At 54.6% G+C, this 12,643-nt stretch overlaps 38 non-coding genes across 38 annotated transcripts; all 38 read left to right on the forward strand.

Annotated features, from left to right (window-relative positions):
- The first annotated feature begins 111 nt into the window (after positions 1–111).
- Trnal-aag lies at positions 112–195 on the forward strand. The gene has a single exon. It is a non-coding gene; the product is annotated as a tRNA-Leu (tRNA).
- An 80-nt stretch (positions 196–275) lies between these two features.
- Trnal-cag lies at positions 276–357 on the forward strand. The gene has a single exon. It is a non-coding gene; the product is annotated as a tRNA-Leu (tRNA).
- Positions 358–637: 280 nt separating this feature from the next.
- Positions 638–709, forward strand: Trnae-cuc. Its single transcript has one exon. It is a non-coding gene; the product is annotated as a tRNA-Glu (tRNA).
- Positions 710–1,094: 385 nt separating this feature from the next.
- On the forward strand, positions 1,095–1,166 carry Trnah-gug. Its single transcript has one exon. It is a non-coding gene; the product is annotated as a tRNA-His (tRNA).
- A 285-nt stretch (positions 1,167–1,451) lies between these two features.
- Positions 1,452–1,533, forward strand: Trnal-aag. Its single transcript has one exon. It is a non-coding gene; the product is annotated as a tRNA-Leu (tRNA).
- Positions 1,534–1,613: 80 nt separating this feature from the next.
- Trnal-cag lies at positions 1,614–1,695 on the forward strand. Its single transcript has one exon. It is a non-coding gene; the product is annotated as a tRNA-Leu (tRNA).
- Positions 1,696–1,973: 278 nt separating this feature from the next.
- Trnae-cuc lies at positions 1,974–2,045 on the forward strand. The gene has a single exon. It is a non-coding gene; the product is annotated as a tRNA-Glu (tRNA).
- Positions 2,046–2,427: 382 nt separating this feature from the next.
- On the forward strand, positions 2,428–2,499 carry Trnah-gug. Its single transcript has one exon. It is a non-coding gene; the product is annotated as a tRNA-His (tRNA).
- Positions 2,500–2,786: 287 nt separating this feature from the next.
- Positions 2,787–2,868, forward strand: Trnal-aag. The gene has a single exon. It is a non-coding gene; the product is annotated as a tRNA-Leu (tRNA).
- An 80-nt stretch (positions 2,869–2,948) lies between these two features.
- Positions 2,949–3,030, forward strand: Trnal-cag. Its single transcript has one exon. It is a non-coding gene; the product is annotated as a tRNA-Leu (tRNA).
- A 278-nt stretch (positions 3,031–3,308) lies between these two features.
- Trnae-cuc lies at positions 3,309–3,380 on the forward strand. The gene has a single exon. It is a non-coding gene; the product is annotated as a tRNA-Glu (tRNA).
- A 382-nt stretch (positions 3,381–3,762) lies between these two features.
- Trnah-gug lies at positions 3,763–3,834 on the forward strand. Its single transcript has one exon. It is a non-coding gene; the product is annotated as a tRNA-His (tRNA).
- Positions 3,835–4,121: 287 nt separating this feature from the next.
- Positions 4,122–4,203, forward strand: Trnal-aag. Its single transcript has one exon. It is a non-coding gene; the product is annotated as a tRNA-Leu (tRNA).
- Positions 4,204–4,283: 80 nt separating this feature from the next.
- Positions 4,284–4,365, forward strand: Trnal-cag. The gene has a single exon. It is a non-coding gene; the product is annotated as a tRNA-Leu (tRNA).
- Positions 4,366–4,643: 278 nt separating this feature from the next.
- Trnae-cuc lies at positions 4,644–4,715 on the forward strand. Its single transcript has one exon. It is a non-coding gene; the product is annotated as a tRNA-Glu (tRNA).
- Positions 4,716–5,097: 382 nt separating this feature from the next.
- Trnah-gug lies at positions 5,098–5,169 on the forward strand. The gene has a single exon. It is a non-coding gene; the product is annotated as a tRNA-His (tRNA).
- Positions 5,170–5,456: 287 nt separating this feature from the next.
- On the forward strand, positions 5,457–5,538 carry Trnal-aag. The gene has a single exon. It is a non-coding gene; the product is annotated as a tRNA-Leu (tRNA).
- Positions 5,539–5,618: 80 nt separating this feature from the next.
- Positions 5,619–5,700, forward strand: Trnal-cag. The gene has a single exon. It is a non-coding gene; the product is annotated as a tRNA-Leu (tRNA).
- A 278-nt stretch (positions 5,701–5,978) lies between these two features.
- Trnae-cuc lies at positions 5,979–6,050 on the forward strand. Its single transcript has one exon. It is a non-coding gene; the product is annotated as a tRNA-Glu (tRNA).
- Positions 6,051–6,432: 382 nt separating this feature from the next.
- Trnah-gug lies at positions 6,433–6,504 on the forward strand. Its single transcript has one exon. It is a non-coding gene; the product is annotated as a tRNA-His (tRNA).
- A 287-nt stretch (positions 6,505–6,791) lies between these two features.
- Positions 6,792–6,873, forward strand: Trnal-aag. Its single transcript has one exon. It is a non-coding gene; the product is annotated as a tRNA-Leu (tRNA).
- Positions 6,874–6,953: 80 nt separating this feature from the next.
- Trnal-cag lies at positions 6,954–7,035 on the forward strand. Its single transcript has one exon. It is a non-coding gene; the product is annotated as a tRNA-Leu (tRNA).
- A 278-nt stretch (positions 7,036–7,313) lies between these two features.
- Positions 7,314–7,385, forward strand: Trnae-cuc. Its single transcript has one exon. It is a non-coding gene; the product is annotated as a tRNA-Glu (tRNA).
- A 382-nt stretch (positions 7,386–7,767) lies between these two features.
- Positions 7,768–7,839, forward strand: Trnah-gug. The gene has a single exon. It is a non-coding gene; the product is annotated as a tRNA-His (tRNA).
- Positions 7,840–8,126: 287 nt separating this feature from the next.
- On the forward strand, positions 8,127–8,208 carry Trnal-aag. The gene has a single exon. It is a non-coding gene; the product is annotated as a tRNA-Leu (tRNA).
- Positions 8,209–8,288: 80 nt separating this feature from the next.
- Positions 8,289–8,370, forward strand: Trnal-cag. The gene has a single exon. It is a non-coding gene; the product is annotated as a tRNA-Leu (tRNA).
- A 278-nt stretch (positions 8,371–8,648) lies between these two features.
- Positions 8,649–8,720, forward strand: Trnae-cuc. Its single transcript has one exon. It is a non-coding gene; the product is annotated as a tRNA-Glu (tRNA).
- A 382-nt stretch (positions 8,721–9,102) lies between these two features.
- On the forward strand, positions 9,103–9,174 carry Trnah-gug. The gene has a single exon. It is a non-coding gene; the product is annotated as a tRNA-His (tRNA).
- Positions 9,175–9,461: 287 nt separating this feature from the next.
- On the forward strand, positions 9,462–9,543 carry Trnal-aag. The gene has a single exon. It is a non-coding gene; the product is annotated as a tRNA-Leu (tRNA).
- Positions 9,544–9,623: 80 nt separating this feature from the next.
- On the forward strand, positions 9,624–9,705 carry Trnal-cag. Its single transcript has one exon. It is a non-coding gene; the product is annotated as a tRNA-Leu (tRNA).
- Positions 9,706–9,983: 278 nt separating this feature from the next.
- Trnae-cuc lies at positions 9,984–10,055 on the forward strand. Its single transcript has one exon. It is a non-coding gene; the product is annotated as a tRNA-Glu (tRNA).
- Positions 10,056–10,437: 382 nt separating this feature from the next.
- Positions 10,438–10,509, forward strand: Trnah-gug. Its single transcript has one exon. It is a non-coding gene; the product is annotated as a tRNA-His (tRNA).
- A 287-nt stretch (positions 10,510–10,796) lies between these two features.
- Trnal-aag lies at positions 10,797–10,878 on the forward strand. The gene has a single exon. It is a non-coding gene; the product is annotated as a tRNA-Leu (tRNA).
- An 80-nt stretch (positions 10,879–10,958) lies between these two features.
- Positions 10,959–11,040, forward strand: Trnal-cag. The gene has a single exon. It is a non-coding gene; the product is annotated as a tRNA-Leu (tRNA).
- A 278-nt stretch (positions 11,041–11,318) lies between these two features.
- On the forward strand, positions 11,319–11,390 carry Trnae-cuc. Its single transcript has one exon. It is a non-coding gene; the product is annotated as a tRNA-Glu (tRNA).
- A 382-nt stretch (positions 11,391–11,772) lies between these two features.
- Trnah-gug lies at positions 11,773–11,844 on the forward strand. Its single transcript has one exon. It is a non-coding gene; the product is annotated as a tRNA-His (tRNA).
- A 287-nt stretch (positions 11,845–12,131) lies between these two features.
- On the forward strand, positions 12,132–12,213 carry Trnal-aag. The gene has a single exon. It is a non-coding gene; the product is annotated as a tRNA-Leu (tRNA).
- Positions 12,214–12,293: 80 nt separating this feature from the next.
- On the forward strand, positions 12,294–12,375 carry Trnal-cag. The gene has a single exon. It is a non-coding gene; the product is annotated as a tRNA-Leu (tRNA).
- The last annotated feature ends 268 nt before the right edge of the window (positions 12,376–12,643 follow it).

A 12,643-nucleotide genomic window follows, 5' to 3' on the forward strand; every position in this document is an offset into this window, starting at 1 on the left:
CTCTATTCGAAAAGGGCAGTTGTTTGAGGTGCAATGGATGAGCAGCCAGTTGCAGCAGAACAGGGAGCTGTGTCGCGCACTGTTTCCACAAAAGCGAAGAACACTGACGCAGGTAGCGTGGCCGAGCGGTCTAAGGCGCTGGTTTAAGGCACCAGTCCTCTTCGGAGGCGTGGGGTTCGAATCCCACCGCTGCCAATTTTTACTTCTCGTTTTTGTGCCATTGCGGTGTGGTCTCGTGGGTAAGAACGCAGCTCCTGTGACCGCCGTGGCGCGTAGGTAGCGTGGCCGAGCGGTCTAAGGCGCTGGTTTCAGGCACCAGTCTCTTCGGAGGCGTGGGTTCGAATCCCACCGCTGCCAATGTTTTCTGTCTCGGAAGCCCGTAGCACTGATTACCCGCGACGAAAACAGCGCGGCAAGCCGTGAGCGTCTCTTTCTTAAATTGTCGTAGCAGCACAGTGCGTGGGTGCAACGACAGGATTCACAGGCGCAGTTTGGTGTCACGATTGCTGGCGTTCGTCTCCACGAAATGTGTCCAGAGCACGACGTTCTATAAGGTGGAAACGCTAATTTTTGCCGTTGTCGTCAAGTAGATTGTGTATAGCTTGCTGTGTTCGCAGGAGGAGCCCTGGCGTCGTTATCCGGTGTGGTCTAGTGGCTAGGATACCTGGCTCTCACCCAGGAGGCCCGGGTTCGATTCCCGGTACCGGAAATGCGCATTTTGTTGCTCCTCTTATGCGACTTGTCCCGACTTAGCTCGACTGACGCTCCGCTGACGCTTGCAGAAAACTACGTTAAGTACGATTCGTGGTGACAAGTGACGGCGAGAGCGATGCGACATGTATCCACCTCTTATCGAGGGCACATACCTGTGGTCAACAGAGCTGGAGGACTGCAAGGACATTGCCACGGGGGTTGAATGCAGCTAACCACACTGCTTAGTGTCCTAACAGCGCAGGACACGTTCGCTTGCCAGTATACATGTAATGGAGACCGCGTCTGACACAGCTGTGGGGAGACACAGTGGTGTGTGGGCTGAGCTTTGCTGTGCATCGCCACTTGCAGTCGCGAGAACTGCTCTCGGCGGTGCTTCCGTGGCCGTGATCGTCTAGTGGTTAGGACATTGCGTTGTGGCCGCAATAACCCAGGTTCGAATCCTGGTCACGGCAAATTTTAAAGTTTGCCTTGCTGTCGCTGCAGTGACGATTGTGACTCAGTGTTTGAAATCACAGTGCCCTCTTCATTTTTCACTCATGTTCCGCAGGCTGCAGGTGGCACTACCAGTTCATTATCAACACGCAATGCCGCCGCACCAGAGCGCGGGCAGCTGCCTGTGTAGTTAATCTCTATTCGAAAAGGGCAGTTGTTTGAGGTGCAATGGATGAGCAGCCAGTTGCAGCAGAACAGGGAGCTGTGTCGCGCACTGTTTCCACAAAAGCGAAGAACACTGACGCAGTAGCGTGGCCGAGCGGTCTAAGGCGCTGGTTTAAGGCACCAGTCTCTTCGGAGGCGTGGGTTCGAATCCCACCGCTGCCAATTTTTACTTCTCGTTTTTGTGCCATTGCGGTGTGGTCTCGTGGGTAAGAACGCAGCTCCTGTGACCGCCGTGGCGCGTAGGTAGCGTGGCCGAGCGGTCTAAGGCGCTGGTTTCAGGCACCAGTCTCTTCGGAGGCGTGGGTTCGAATCCCACCGCTGCCAATGTTTTCTGTCTCGGAAGCCGTAGCACTGATTACCCGCGACGAAAACAGCGCGGCAAGCCGTGAGCGTCTCTTTCTTAAATTGTCGTAGCAGCACAGTGCGTGGTGCAACGACAGGATTCACAGGCGCAGTTTGGTGTCACGATTGCTGGCGTTCGTCTCCACGAAATGTGTCCAGAGCACGACGTTCTATAAAGTGGAAACGCTAATTTTTGCCGTTGTCGTCAAGTAGATTGTGTATAGCTTGCTGTGTTCGCAGGAGGAGCCCTGGCGTCGTTATCCGGTGTGGTCTAGTGGCTAGGATACCTGGCTCTCACCCAGGAGGCCCGGGTTCGATTCCCGGTACCGGAAATGCGCATTTTGTTGCTCCTCTTATGCGACTTGTCCTGACTTAGCTCGACTGACGCTCCGCTGACGCTTGCAGAAAACTACGTTAAGTACGATTCGTGGTGACAAGTGACGGCGAGAGCGATGCGACATGTATCCACCTCTTATCGAGGCACCTACCTGTGGTCAACAGAGCTGGAGGACTGCAAGACATTGCCACGGGGGTTGAATGCAGCTAACCACACTGCTTAGTGTCCTAACAGCGCAGACACGTTCGCTTGCCAGTATACATGTAATGGAGACCGCGTCTGACACAGCTGTGGGGAGACACAGTGGTGTGTGGGCTGAGCTTTGCTGTGCATCGCCACTTGCAGTCGCGAGAACTGCTCTCGGCGGTGCTTCCGTGGCCGTGATCGTCTAGTGGTTAGGACATTGCGTTGTGGCCGCAATAACCCAGGTTCGAATCCTGGTCACGGCAAATTTTAAAGTTTTGCCTTGCTGTCGCTGCAGTGACGATTGTGACTCAGTGTTTGAAATCACAGTGCCCTCTTCATTTTTCACTCATGTTCCGCAGGCTGCAGGTGGCACTACCAGTTCATTATCAACACGCAATGCCGCCGCACCAGAGCGCGGGCAGCTGCCTGTGTAGTTAATCTCTATTCGAAAAGGGCAGTTGTTTGAGGTGCAATGGATGAGCAGCCAGTTGCAGCAGAACAGGGAGCTGTGTCGCGCACTGTTTCCACAAAAGCGAAGAACACTGACGCAGGTAGCGTGGCCGAGCGGTCTAAGGCGCTGGTTTAAGGCACCAGTCTCTTCGGAGGCGTGGGTTCGAATCCCACCGCTGCCAATTTTTACTTCTCGTTTTTGTGCCATTGCGGTGTGGTCTCGTGGGTAAGAACGCAGCTCCTGTGACCGCCGTGGCGCGTAGGTAGCGTGGCCGAGCGGTCTAAGGCGCTGGTTTCAGGCACCAGTCTCTTCGGAGGCGTGGGTTCGAATCCCACCGCTGCCAATGTTTTCTGTCTCGGAAGCCGTAGCACTGATTACCCGCGACGAAAACAGCGCGGCAAGCCGTGAGCGTCTCTTTCTTAAATTGTCGTAGCAGCACAGTGCGTGGTGCAACGACAGGATTCACAGGCGCAGTTTGGTGTCACGATTGCTGGCGTTCGTCTCCACGAAATGTGTCCAGAGCACGACGTTCTATAAAGTGGAAACGCTAATTTTTGCCGTTGTCGTCAAGTAGATTGTGTATAGCTTGCTGTGTTCGCAGGAGGAGCCCTGGCGTCGTTATCCGGTGTGGTCTAGTGGCTAGGATACCTGGCTCTCACCCAGGAGGCCCGGGTTCGATTCCCGGTACCGGAAATGCGCATTTTGTTGCTCCTCTTATGCGACTTGTCCTGACTTAGCTCGACTGACGCTCCGCTGACGCTTGCAGAAAACTACGTTAAGTACGATTCGTGGTGACAAGTGACGGCGAGAGCGATGCGACATGTATCCACCTCTTATCGAGGCACCTACCTGTGGTCAACAGAGCTGGAGGACTGCAAGACATTGCCACGGGGGTTGAATGCAGCTAACCACACTGCTTAGTGTCCTAACAGCGCAGACACGTTCGCTTGCCAGTATACATGTAATGGAGACCGCGTCTGACACAGCTGTGGGGAGACACAGTGGTGTGTGGGCTGAGCTTTGCTGTGCATCGCCACTTGCAGTCGCGAGAACTGCTCTCGGCGGTGCTTCCGTGGCCGTGATCGTCTAGTGGTTAGGACATTGCGTTGTGGCCGCAATAACCCAGGTTCGAATCCTGGTCACGGCAAATTTTAAAGTTTTGCCTTGCTGTCGCTGCAGTGACGATTGTGACTCAGTGTTTGAAATCACAGTGCCCTCTTCATTTTTCACTCATGTTCCGCAGGCTGCAGGTGGCACTACCAGTTCATTATCAACACGCAATGCCGCCGCACCAGAGCGCGGGCAGCTGCCTGTGTAGTTAATCTCTATTCGAAAAGGGCAGTTGTTTGAGGTGCAATGGATGAGCAGCCAGTTGCAGCAGAACAGGGAGCTGTGTCGCGCACTGTTTCCACAAAAGCGAAGAACACTGACGCAGGTAGCGTGGCCGAGCGGTCTAAGGCGCTGGTTTAAGGCACCAGTCTCTTCGGAGGCGTGGGTTCGAATCCCACCGCTGCCAATTTTTACTTCTCGTTTTTGTGCCATTGCGGTGTGGTCTCGTGGGTAAGAACGCAGCTCCTGTGACCGCCGTGGCGCGTAGGTAGCGTGGCCGAGCGGTCTAAGGCGCTGGTTTCAGGCACCAGTCTCTTCGGAGGCGTGGGTTCGAATCCCACCGCTGCCAATGTTTTCTGTCTCGGAAGCCGTAGCACTGATTACCCGCGACGAAAACAGCGCGGCAAGCCGTGAGCGTCTCTTTCTTAAATTGTCGTAGCAGCACAGTGCGTGGTGCAACGACAGGATTCACAGGCGCAGTTTGGTGTCACGATTGCTGGCGTTCGTCTCCACGAAATGTGTCCAGAGCACGACGTTCTATAAAGTGGAAACGCTAATTTTTGCCGTTGTCGTCAAGTAGATTGTGTATAGCTTGCTGTGTTCGCAGGAGGAGCCCTGGCGTCGTTATCCGGTGTGGTCTAGTGGCTAGGATACCTGGCTCTCACCCAGGAGGCCCGGGTTCGATTCCCGGTACCGGAAATGCGCATTTTGTTGCTCCTCTTATGCGACTTGTCCTGACTTAGCTCGACTGACGCTCCGCTGACGCTTGCAGAAAACTACGTTAAGTACGATTCGTGGTGACAAGTGACGGCGAGAGCGATGCGACATGTATCCACCTCTTATCGAGGCACCTACCTGTGGTCAACAGAGCTGGAGGACTGCAAGACATTGCCACGGGGGTTGAATGCAGCTAACCACACTGCTTAGTGTCCTAACAGCGCAGACACGTTCGCTTGCCAGTATACATGTAATGGAGACCGCGTCTGACACAGCTGTGGGGAGACACAGTGGTGTGTGGGCTGAGCTTTGCTGTGCATCGCCACTTGCAGTCGCGAGAACTGCTCTCGGCGGTGCTTCCGTGGCCGTGATCGTCTAGTGGTTAGGACATTGCGTTGTGGCCGCAATAACCCAGGTTCGAATCCTGGTCACGGCAAATTTTAAAGTTTTGCCTTGCTGTCGCTGCAGTGACGATTGTGACTCAGTGTTTGAAATCACAGTGCCCTCTTCATTTTTCACTCATGTTCCGCAGGCTGCAGGTGGCACTACCAGTTCATTATCAACACGCAATGCCGCCGCACCAGAGCGCGGGCAGCTGCCTGTGTAGTTAATCTCTATTCGAAAAGGGCAGTTGTTTGAGGTGCAATGGATGAGCAGCCAGTTGCAGCAGAACAGGGAGCTGTGTCGCGCACTGTTTCCACAAAAGCGAAGAACACTGACGCAGGTAGCGTGGCCGAGCGGTCTAAGGCGCTGGTTTAAGGCACCAGTCTCTTCGGAGGCGTGGGTTCGAATCCCACCGCTGCCAATTTTTACTTCTCGTTTTTGTGCCATTGCGGTGTGGTCTCGTGGGTAAGAACGCAGCTCCTGTGACCGCCGTGGCGCGTAGGTAGCGTGGCCGAGCGGTCTAAGGCGCTGGTTTCAGGCACCAGTCTCTTCGGAGGCGTGGGTTCGAATCCCACCGCTGCCAATGTTTTCTGTCTCGGAAGCCGTAGCACTGATTACCCGCGACGAAAACAGCGCGGCAAGCCGTGAGCGTCTCTTTCTTAAATTGTCGTAGCAGCACAGTGCGTGGTGCAACGACAGGATTCACAGGCGCAGTTTGGTGTCACGATTGCTGGCGTTCGTCTCCACGAAATGTGTCCAGAGCACGACGTTCTATAAAGTGGAAACGCTAATTTTTGCCGTTGTCGTCAAGTAGATTGTGTATAGCTTGCTGTGTTCGCAGGAGGAGCCCTGGCGTCGTTATCCGGTGTGGTCTAGTGGCTAGGATACCTGGCTCTCACCCAGGAGGCCCGGGTTCGATTCCCGGTACCGGAAATGCGCATTTTGTTGCTCCTCTTATGCGACTTGTCCTGACTTAGCTCGACTGACGCTCCGCTGACGCTTGCAGAAAACTACGTTAAGTACGATTCGTGGTGACAAGTGACGGCGAGAGCGATGCGACATGTATCCACCTCTTATCGAGGCACCTACCTGTGGTCAACAGAGCTGGAGGACTGCAAGACATTGCCACGGGGGTTGAATGCAGCTAACCACACTGCTTAGTGTCCTAACAGCGCAGACACGTTCGCTTGCCAGTATACATGTAATGGAGACCGCGTCTGACACAGCTGTGGGGAGACACAGTGGTGTGTGGGCTGAGCTTTGCTGTGCATCGCCACTTGCAGTCGCGAGAACTGCTCTCGGCGGTGCTTCCGTGGCCGTGATCGTCTAGTGGTTAGGACATTGCGTTGTGGCCGCAATAACCCAGGTTCGAATCCTGGTCACGGCAAATTTTAAAGTTTTGCCTTGCTGTCGCTGCAGTGACGATTGTGACTCAGTGTTTGAAATCACAGTGCCCTCTTCATTTTTCACTCATGTTCCGCAGGCTGCAGGTGGCACTACCAGTTCATTATCAACACGCAATGCCGCCGCACCAGAGCGCGGGCAGCTGCCTGTGTAGTTAATCTCTATTCGAAAAGGGCAGTTGTTTGAGGTGCAATGGATGAGCAGCCAGTTGCAGCAGAACAGGGAGCTGTGTCGCGCACTGTTTCCACAAAAGCGAAGAACACTGACGCAGGTAGCGTGGCCGAGCGGTCTAAGGCGCTGGTTTAAGGCACCAGTCTCTTCGGAGGCGTGGGTTCGAATCCCACCGCTGCCAATTTTTACTTCTCGTTTTTGTGCCATTGCGGTGTGGTCTCGTGGGTAAGAACGCAGCTCCTGTGACCGCCGTGGCGCGTAGGTAGCGTGGCCGAGCGGTCTAAGGCGCTGGTTTCAGGCACCAGTCTCTTCGGAGGCGTGGGTTCGAATCCCACCGCTGCCAATGTTTTCTGTCTCGGAAGCCGTAGCACTGATTACCCGCGACGAAAACAGCGCGGCAAGCCGTGAGCGTCTCTTTCTTAAATTGTCGTAGCAGCACAGTGCGTGGTGCAACGACAGGATTCACAGGCGCAGTTTGGTGTCACGATTGCTGGCGTTCGTCTCCACGAAATGTGTCCAGAGCACGACGTTCTATAAGGTGGAAACGCTAATTTTTGCCGTTGTCGTCAAGTAGATTGTGTATAGCTTGCTGTGTTCGCAGGAGGAGCCCTGGCGTCGTTATCCGGTGTGGTCTAGTGGCTAGGATACCTGGCTCTCACCCAGGAGGCCCGGGTTCGATTCCCGGTACCGGAAATGCGCATTTTGTTGCTCCTCTTATGCGACTTGTCCCGACTTAGCTCGACTGACGCTCCGCTGACGCTTGCAGAAAACTACGTTAAGTACGATTCGTGGTGACAAGTGACGGCGAGAGCGATGCGACATGTATCCACCTCTTATCGAGGCACCTACCTGTGGTCAACAGAGCTGGAGGACTGCAAGACATTGCCACGGGGGTTGAATGCAGCTAACCACACTGCTTAGTGTCCTAACAGCGCAGACACGTTCGCTTGCCAGTATACATGTAATGGAGACCGCGTCTGACACAGCTGTGGGGAGACACAGTGGTGTGTGGGCTGAGCTTTGCTGTGCATCGCCACTTGCAGTCGCGAGAACTGCTCTCGGCGGTGCTTCCGTGGCCGTGATCGTCTAGTGGTTAGGACATTGCGTTGTGGCCGCAATAACCCAGGTTCGAATCCTGGTCACGGCAAATTTTAAAGTTTTGCCTTGCTGTCGCTGCAGTGACGATTGTGACTCAGTGTTTGAAATCACAGTGCCCTCTTCATTTTTCACTCATGTTCCGCAGGCTGCAGGTGGCACTACCAGTTCATTATCAACACGCAATGCCGCCGCACCAGAGCGCGGGCAGCTGCCTGTGTAGTTAATCTCTATTCGAAAAGGGCAGTTGTTTGAGGTGCAATGGATGAGCAGCCAGTTGCAGCAGAACAGGGAGCTGTGTCGCGCACTGTTTCCACAAAAGCGAAGAACACTGACGCAGGTAGCGTGGCCGAGCGGTCTAAGGCGCTGGTTTAAGGCACCAGTCTCTTCGGAGGCGTGGGTTCGAATCCCACCGCTGCCAATTTTTACTTCTCGTTTTTGTGCCATTGCGGTGTGGTCTCGTGGGTAAGAACGCAGCTCCTGTGACCGCCGTGGCGCGTAGGTAGCGTGGCCGAGCGGTCTAAGGCGCTGGTTTCAGGCACCAGTCTCTTCGGAGGCGTGGGTTCGAATCCCACCGCTGCCAATGTTTTCTGTCTCGGAAGCCGTAGCACTGATTACCCGCGACGAAAACAGCGCGGCAAGCCGTGAGCGTCTCTTTCTTAAATTGTCGTAGCAGCACAGTGCGTGGTGCAACGACAGGATTCACAGGCGCAGTTTGGTGTCACGATTGCTGGCGTTCGTCTCCACGAAATGTGTCCAGAGCACGACGTTCTATAAGGTGGAAACGCTAATTTTTGCCGTTGTCGTCAAGTAGATTGTGTATAGCTTGCTGTGTTCGCAGGAGGAGCCCTGGCGTCGTTATCCGGTGTGGTCTAGTGGCTAGGATACCTGGCTCTCACCCAGGAGGCCCGGGTTCGATTCCCGGTACCGGAAATGCGCATTTTGTTGCTCCTCTTATGCGACTTGTCCCGACTTAGCTCGACTGACGCTCCGCTGACGCTTGCAGAAAACTACGTTAAGTACGATTCGTGGTGACAAGTGACGGCGAGAGCGATGCGACATGTATCCACCTCTTATCGAGGCACCTACCTGTGGTCAACAGAGCTGGAGGACTGCAAGACATTGCCACGGGGGTTGAATGCAGCTAACCACACTGCTTAGTGTCCTAACAGCGCAGACACGTTCGCTTGCCAGTATACATGTAATGGAGACCGCGTCTGACACAGCTGTGGGGAGACACAGTGGTGTGTGGGCTGAGCTTTGCTGTGCATCGCCACTTGCAGTCGCGAGAACTGCTCTCGGCGGTGCTTCCGTGGCCGTGATCGTCTAGTGGTTAGGACATTGCGTTGTGGCCGCAATAACCCAGGTTCGAATCCTGGTCACGGCAAATTTTAAAGTTTTGCCTTGCTGTCGCTGCAGTGACGATTGTGACTCAGTGTTTGAAATCACAGTGCCCTCTTCATTTTTCACTCATGTTCCGCAGGCTGCAGGTGGCACTACCAGTTCATTATCAACACGCAATGCCGCCGCACCAGAGCGCGGGCAGCTGCCTGTGTAGTTAATCTCTATTCGAAAAGGGCAGTTGTTTGAGGTGCAATGGATGAGCAGCCAGTTGCAGCAGAACAGGGAGCTGTGTCGCGCACTGTTTCCACAAAAGCGAAGAACACTGACGCAGGTAGCGTGGCCGAGCGGTCTAAGGCGCTGGTTTAAGGCACCAGTCTCTTCGGAGGCGTGGGTTCGAATCCCACCGCTGCCAATTTTTACTTCTCGTTTTTGTGCCATTGCGGTGTGGTCTCGTGGGTAAGAACGCAGCTCCTGTGACCGCCGTGGCGCGTAGGTAGCGTGGCCGAGCGGTCTAAGGCGCTGGTTTCAGGCACCAGTCTCTTCGGAGGCGTGGGTTCGAATCCCACCGCTGCCAATGTTTTCTGTCTCGGAAGCCGTAGCACTGATTACCCGCGACGAAAACAGCGCGGCAAGCCGTGAGCGTCTCTTTCTTAAATTGTCGTAGCAGCACAGTGCGTGGTGCAACGACAGGATTCACAGGCGCAGTTTGGTGTCACGATTGCTGGCGTTCGTCTCCACGAAATGTGTCCAGAGCACGACGTTCTATAAGGTGGAAACGCTAATTTTTGCCGTTGTCGTCAAGTAGATTGTGTATAGCTTGCTGTGTTCGCAGGAGGAGCCCTGGCGTCGTTATCCGGTGTGGTCTAGTGGCTAGGATACCTGGCTCTCACCCAGGAGGCCCGGGTTCGATTCCCGGTACCGGAAATGCGCATTTTGTTGCTCCTCTTATGCGACTTGTCCCGACTTAGCTCGACTGACGCTCCGCTGACGCTTGCAGAAAACTACGTTAAGTACGATTCGTGGTGACAAGTGACGGCGAGAGCGATGCGACATGTATCCACCTCTTATCGAGGCACCTACCTGTGGTCAACAGAGCTGGAGGACTGCAAGACATTGCCACGGGGGTTGAATGCAGCTAACCACACTGCTTAGTGTCCTAACAGCGCAGACACGTTCGCTTGCCAGTATACATGTAATGGAGACCGCGTCTGACACAGCTGTGGGGAGACACAGTGGTGTGTGGGCTGAGCTTTGCTGTGCATCGCCACTTGCAGTCGCGAGAACTGCTCTCGGCGGTGCTTCCGTGGCCGTGATCGTCTAGTGGTTAGGACATTGCGTTGTGGCCGCAATAACCCAGGTTCGAATCCTGGTCACGGCAAATTTTAAAGTTTTGCCTTGCTGTCGCTGCAGTGACGATTGTGACTCAGTGTTTGAAATCACAGTGCCCTCTTCATTTTTCACTCATGTTCCGCAGGCTGCAGGTGGCACTACCAGTTCATTATCAACACGCAATGCCGCCGCACCAGAGCGCGGGCAGCTGCCTGTGTAGTTAATCTCTATTCGAAAAGGGCAGTTGTTTGAGGTGCAATGGATGAGCAGCCAGTTGCAGCAGAACAGGGAGCTGTGTCGCGCACTGTTTCCACAAAAGCGAAGAACACTGACGCAGGTAGCGTGGCCGAGCGGTCTAAGGCGCTGGTTTAAGGCACCAGTCTCTTCGGAGGCGTGGGTTCGAATCCCACCGCTGCCAATTTTTACTTCTCGTTTTTGTGCCATTGCGGTGTGGTCTCGTGGGTAAGAACGCAGCTCCTGTGACCGCCGTGGCGCGTAGGTAGCGTGGCCGAGCGGTCTAAGGCGCTGGTTTCAGGCACCAGTCTCTTCGGAGGCGTGGGTTCGAATCCCACCGCTGCCAATGTTTTCTGTCTCGGAAGCCGTAGCACTGATTACCCGCGACGAAAACAGCGCGGCAAGCCGTGAGCGTCTCTTTCTTAAATTGTCGTAGCAGCACAGTGCGTGGTGCAACGACAGGATTCACAGGCGCAGTTTGGTGTCACGATTGCTGGCGTTCGTCTCCACGAAATGTGTCCAGAGCACGACGTTCTATAAAGTGGAAACGCTAATTTTTGCCGTTGTCGTCAAGTAGATTGTGTATAGCTTGCTGTGTTCGCAGGAGGAGCCCTGGCGTCGTTATCCGGTGTGGTCTAGTGGCTAGGATACCTGGCTCTCACCCAGGAGGCCCGGGTTCGATTCCCGGTACCGGAAATGCGCATTTTGTTGCTCCTCTTATGCGACTTGTCCCGACTTAGCTCGACTGACGCTCCGCTGACGCTTGCAGAAAACTACGTTAAGTACGATTCGTGGTGACAAGTGACGGCGAGAGCGATGCGACATGTATCCACCTCTTATCGAGGCACCTACCTGTGGTCAACAGAGCTGGAGGACTGCAAGACATTGCCACGGGGGTTGAATGCAGCTAACCACACTGCTTAGTGTCCTAACAGCGCAGACACGTTCGCTTGCCAGTATACATGTAATGGAGACCGCGTCTGACACAGCTGTGGGGAGACACAGTGGTGTGTGGGCTGAGCTTTGCTGTGCATCGCCACTTGCAGTCGCGAGAACTGCTCTCGGCGGTGCTTCCGTGGCCGTGATCGTCTAGTGGTTAGGACATTGCGTTGTGGCCGCAATAACCCAGGTTCGAATCCTGGTCACGGCAAATTTTAAAGTTTTGCCTTGCTGTCGCTGCAGTGACGATTGTGACTCAGTGTTTGAAATCACAGTGCCCTCTTCATTTTTCACTCATGTTCCGCAGGCTGCAGGTGGCACTACCAGTTCATTATCAACACGCAATGCCGCCGCACCAGAGCGCGGGCAGCTGCCTGTGTAGTTAATCTCTATTCGAAAAGGGCAGTTGTTTGAGGTGCAATGGATGAGCAGCCAGTTGCAGCAGAACAGGGAGCTGTGTCGCGCACTGTTTCCACAAAAGCGAAGAACACTGACGCAGGTAGCGTGGCCGAGCGGTCTAAGGCGCTGGTTTAAGGCACCAGTCTCTTCGGAGGCGTGGGTTCGAATCCCACCGCTGCCAATTTTTACTTCTCGTTTTTGTGCCATTGCGGTGTGGTCTCGTGGGTAAGAACGCAGCTCCTGTGACCGCCGTGGCGCGTAGGTAGCGTGGCCGAGCGGTCTAAGGCGCTGGTTTCAGGCACCAGTCTCTTCGGAGGCGTGGGTTCGAATCCCACCGCTGCCAATGTTTTCTGTCTCGGAAGCCGTAGCACTGATTACCCGCGACGAAAACAGCGCGGCAAGCCGTGAGCGTCTCTTTCTTAAATTGTCGTAGCAGCACAGTGCGTGGTGCAACGACAGGATTCACAGGCGCAGTTTGGTGTCACGATTGCTGGCGTTCGTCTCCACGAAATGTGTCCAGAGCACGACGTTCTATAAAGTGGAAACGCTAATTTTTGCCGTTGTCGTCAAGTAGATTGTGTATAGCTTGCTGTGTTCGCAGGAGGAGCCCT

This window comes from Schistocerca piceifrons, unplaced genomic scaffold (genome assembly GCF_021461385.2).
Source record: "Schistocerca piceifrons isolate TAMUIC-IGC-003096 unplaced genomic scaffold, iqSchPice1.1 HiC_scaffold_464, whole genome shotgun sequence".
NCBI classification, from domain to species: domain Eukaryota; kingdom Metazoa; phylum Arthropoda; class Insecta; order Orthoptera; family Acrididae; genus Schistocerca; species Schistocerca piceifrons.